The sequence below is a fragment of the Chiloscyllium plagiosum genome, chromosome 7, assembly GCF_004010195.1.
Source record: "Chiloscyllium plagiosum isolate BGI_BamShark_2017 chromosome 7, ASM401019v2, whole genome shotgun sequence".
Classification (NCBI taxonomy): domain Eukaryota; kingdom Metazoa; phylum Chordata; class Chondrichthyes; order Orectolobiformes; family Hemiscylliidae; genus Chiloscyllium; species Chiloscyllium plagiosum.
In genome coordinates, this window is record NC_057716.1 from 108,673,872 (window position 1) to 108,679,512 (window position 5,641).

Sequence of the window (5,641 nt, forward strand, 5' to 3'; positions counted from 1 at the left end):
CTGGATACCAGGGAGAGAGAGAGAGGGATACCAGGGAGAGAGGGCTACCAGGGGGAGAGAGGGGGATACCAGGGAGAGAGAGGGATACCAGGGTGAGAGGGGGATACCAGGGAGAGAGAGGGATACCAGGGAGACAGAGGGGGATACCAGGGAGAGAGAACATGGGAATCCAGTACCACAGCAATACGGTTGCCTCTTAACTCCCCTCTGGGATGGGTATTAATTACTAGCCCAGCCAGCAAAGCCCTCATCCTGGGAATGATTTTTTTAAAACTAGTGCAGGAATTGATTTAGATTAAATTCCCTACAGTGTGAAAACAGGCCCTTCGGCCTAACATGTCCACGCCGACCCTCTGAACAGTAACTCACTTCCCTCTAACTAATGCACCTAACACTATGGGCAATTTAGTATGGCCAGTGTACCTGACCTGCACATCTTTGGACTGTGGGAGGAAATCAGAGCACCCGGAGGAAACCCATGCAGACACGGGGAGATCGTGCAAACTCCGAGGCTGGAACCGAACCTGGGTTCCTGGTGCTTTGAGGCAGCAGTGCTAACCACTGAGCCACCGTGCCACCCTAGCCAATTGAGCCAATGCTAATGTCATCACCAACATAGACAGCACACTGCACAAATAAAAACACATTGAGTTATATTTAATCAACTCCGCATCAAACGAGATCAATATTTTAGACAGCACTGAGCAAGCATCAACAGATAGGACAACCGAAACACTGCGAGAGTCCCTGAGCACTCACACAGCAAAGGGGGTCGGAACATCAAAATTCAAAAACATGAAGTACTTCTTGTCTCATCAGAGAGAGAGCAAGGTCACACTACACGTCACACTCTAGATTTCACAGCCCATTGTCGGGGGGAGTGGGCAAACACAACAAGACTGGCAGAGGGAGCGGGGGCATAAACAGGGGAGGGGAGAGAATTTGATGGCAGAGCAGTGGGAGCAGAGGGAGAAATAGCAGGTAAAGGTGAGAAGCAACAGTTCCAGATTTAGTAAGAGACAGGGAAAGGCAAGTTGGAGCGGACGGTCGGAGTAAATAGACCAGGGAGGGCGGTGGGGGGGGATCAGAAAGAAAGTGGGCAAGGGAGGGTGTGTGGGAATGTAGTTAATGCAGGAACAGGCCAAGGGGAAGGAAAAGAGACTCACAGAGACACAGAGAGCGGTAAAGAGGTTGGGAGTGAGAGGAAGTCAATTAAATAAACTTAGACAGACAGAGATATATGCTAGATTCAGAGAGAACGAGAGAGGAGAGTGAGCTGGTGAGACAGAATAATAAGAGTTGCATGGAACAAGAGAGAGATGTAACACATTCATAGAATGGAGTGAGTTACACAGGGCAAGAATTGTAAAGCAATTCAGTAACACAGGGCGCTGGGGGGGAGAGGGGTTACTGAGTGACAGTGTGAGGGAGCTGGATTAACATCAGTAGGGATACAGTCAGTAACACATGGCCCTGGGGGGGAGAGGGGTTACTGAGTGACAGTGTGAGGGAGCTGGATTAACATCAGTAGAGATACAGTCAGAAACACAGGGCACAGTGAACACATTTGCAGTTCTGATGTGATGATTTTTTAGTGTTGTTTTTGGTTAACAGTGTGGTTAGCAACTGAGAGAACTATGTACAGAGAAGTTGTGTTTGATTGAATGGTGTTGCAGACTTGATGGGCTGAATGGCCTAATATCTGCTCCCATGTTCTATGGGTTTTATGGACCCACAATGCCCTTAGGGAAGGAATTTCAGGAAGAATGTTTCTGAGATCTTGCTGTGCACAAGCTGACTGGAGACTTTGGGGTGTCCAGAGGTGATATATAAATACATTTTTGGTTGCTCTTTCTTCCACAAATGGGGACATGATCTGCAACAGAATCGTTCCACCAGTCAGGGAGGACGGGGGATTATTATCTGTTTCCTGCAGATTCAGAGTAAACATCAAGTTGTGCACACCACCCCCCTCCACAATGTGTGTACCACCCCCCTCCACAATGTGTGTACCACCCCCCTCCGCAATGTGTGTACCACCCCCCTCCACAATGTGTGTACCACCCCCCTCCGCAATGTGTGTACCACCCCCCTCCACAATGTGTGTACCACCCCCCTCCGCAATGTGTGTACCACCCCCCTCCACAATGTGTGTACCACCCCCCTCCGCAATGTGTGTACCACCCCCCTCCACAATGTGTGTACCACCCCCCTCCGCAATGTGTGTACCACCCCCCTCCACAATGTGTGTACCACCCCCCTCCGCAATGTGTGTACCACCCCCCTCCACAATGTGTGTACCACCCCCCTCCGCAATGTGTGTACCACCCCCCTCCACAATGTGTGTACCACCCCCCTCCGCAATGTGTGTACCACCCCCCTCCACAATGTGTGTACCACCCCCCTCCGCAATGTGTGTACCACCCCCCTCCACAATGTGTGTACCACCCCCCTCCGCAATGTGTGTACCACCCCCCTCCACAATGTGTGTACCACCCCCCTCCGCAATGTGTGTACCACCCCCCTCCACAATGTGTGTACCACCCCCCTCCGCAATGTGTGTACCACCCCCCTCCACAATGTGTGTACCACCCCCCTCCGCAATGTGTGTACCACCCCCCTCCACAATGTGTGTACCACCCCCCTCCGCAATGTGTGTACCACCCCCCTCCACAATGTGTGTACCACCCCCCTCCGCAATGTGTGTACCACCCCCCTCCACAATGTGTGTACCACCCCCCTCCGCAATGTGTGTACCACCCCCCTCCACAATGTGTGTACCACCCCCCTCCGCAATGTGTGTACCACCCCCCTCCACAATGTGTGTACCACCCCCCTCCGCAATGTGTGTACCACCCCCCTCCACAATGTGTGTACCACCCCCCTCCGCAATGTGTGTACCACCCCCCTCCACAATGTGTGTACCACCCCCCTCCGCAATGTGTGTACCACCCCCCTCCACAATGTGTGTACCACCCCCCTCCGCAATGTGTGTACCACCCCCCTCCACAATGTGTGTACCACCCCCCTCCGCAATGTGTGTACCACCCCCCTCCACAATGTGTGTACCACCCCCCTCCGCAATGTGTGTACCACCCCCCTCCACAATGTGTGTACCACCCCCCTCCGCAATGTGTGTACCACCCCCCTCCACAATGTGTGTACCACCCCCCTCCGCAATGTGTGTACCACCCCCCTCCACAATGTGTGTACCACCCCCCTCCGCAATGTGTGTACCACCCCCCTCCACAATGTGTGTACCTGCCCCCTCACCGTGTCCCTGCCCCCTCACCCCGTGTACCTGCCCCCCACCGCCTCACTGCTCTGAGCCCATGGACACAGGCTCCTACTGGGTCAGCTTCCTGCAGCTCTGTTTTGGATACAGCTGGTGTGTAACACACAGTCGCTCGCTTCTCGTGACCACTCCCATCTTCAGGCGGCAAAGAGGTCGACGCAGCAAACTCCACTGTGGCCACCTCAGATTCCGAGGAATCTTTGGAGGAGAAGAGCCCATGGGTTCTGGAACCGTCAGAAAGGCTGTCGAGGTGCCCGGCATGTTTTGCTCCCATGTTTGTGAGTTTACAGCTTTCATATGGTCTACATGCTTGTTCAGGACCACTGCACCCACCCGAACTTTATACATCACTAGACATGACCCCACGTTGACCTTATCTCTTACCCACGCTGGCCCATTCCCAAGTTTCCTACACCAAACTTCATCCACTAAACTGTCTCTCTTGCTCAGCGGGGTCTTGTTTCTGGCATTGACATTTCTGATGCAGTTTCACCCTTGCACTCTTACCCGGCCCGGAAAGATCAGATTTAACCTGGGTTGGGATCTTCTCCCCATGAAACAACACTGCTGGAACTTTCCCTGGAGTTGCAGGAGGGGTGTTCCTTTAATCAATCAGATACTGGGACAGGTTGGTATCTAGTGAAGTTGAAGGCTGTTTCTTTAAGTCTGCCTTGAAGCAGACCCGCTTCACTGGGCACTGGGCACTGCCCCACCAATGCAGCTATGTCTCCATCCAATCCTGGTCACCAGACATAACTTCTTGCCAACATCTTCATTGGGGAACCCCTGGATGACCCTGGTGGAGTTCAGCCAGTATCTGGCAGTGCCCTTTGCTCAGGACAATCACTCTTGCTCCCCAGAAGAATATGCCGCCCTCTACAGTGATCTGATCTCTCTGGGTCCAAAAAGGTTTCAATTCCGGTTGTGATGGCCCTTTGGTTTCCCCCATTGCCCACCAACTGTTTTAGTTTTGCCAGGGCTGGATCTTTCTGCACTCATAGTCCAGTGGTGTTACCACTGGTGATGGATCTGCCAGTGGGAGGCAGCTGAATGCATCCACATTTGCTATTTGGCCCCCAGAACGGTGATCCAATTTGTAATTACACGCACTTAGTATTAGAGCCTAATGCCGAATTCAGTCTGAAGCTATGGGCGTCACTGCCTTGTTCTCATTAAATAGAACTTGTAGGGATTTGTGGTCTGTTATTATTTTACAAATTTACATTTATAAAGGTATTGCTGAACTTTCTGACTCCAAATATGACCTCCCTCCCAAGCTTCCTTCTCTATCTGGGAATATTTGCCCTCTGCATTAGCCAAAGTCTTAGATGTATACCAACTGGACATTCCTCGCCATAGGGCCACCATGCGCTAATACCACCCTAATGCCATGTGGGAAGGCATCACATGTCAATAGCATATCTCATTTGGAATCACAGTGTGCCAACACCTTAGATAGTATTAGCATGTTTCTTCACTTGCCTGAAAACTATGGGTTGGCTTCGTGATCACTTTCAAGGCTGGCCCTTTTTAAGGAGTTGATGGGAAGGCCAGACTGTGTATGAACTTTCTGTAATAATTCACCAGCTCAGGGAAAGGCCTAAGCTCCAGTACAGGCATCAGAGTGGGGCACCTTTGATGGCCCTCAGTTTATCTTCCAATGGGTGTAAGTTGGTCTTGTCAACTTTGTGGGGTTGTGAATCTATGGAATTCCCTGCCCAGTGAACATAGAACATAGAACAATACAGCACAGAACAGGCCCTGCGGCCCACGATGTTGTGCCGAACATTTGTCCTAGCTTAAGCACCCATCCATGTACCTATCCAATTGCCGCTTAAAGGTCACCAATGATTCTGATTCTGACTCTACCACTCCCACAGGCAGCGCATTCCATGCCCCCACCACTCTCTGGGTAAAGAACCCACCCCTGACATCTCCCCTATACCTTCCACCCTTCATCTAAAATTTATGTCCCCTTGTAACACTCTGTTGTACCCGGGGGAAAAGTTTCTGATTGTCTACTCTATTGATCATCTTATAAACCTCTATCAAGTCACCCCTCATCCTTCGCCGTTCCAATTAGAAAAGGCCCAGCACTTTCAACCTATCCTCGTACGACCTATTCTCCATTCCAGGCAACATCCTGGTAAATCTTCTCTGCACCCTCTCCAAAGCTTCCACATCTTTCCTAAAGTGAGGCGACCAGAACTGCACACAGTACCCCAAATGTGGCCTAACCAAAGTCCTGTACAGCTGCAACATCACTTCACGACTCTTGAAGTGAATCCCTCTGCTAATGAACGCTAATACACCATAGGCCTGCTTACAAGCTCTATCCACCTGAGT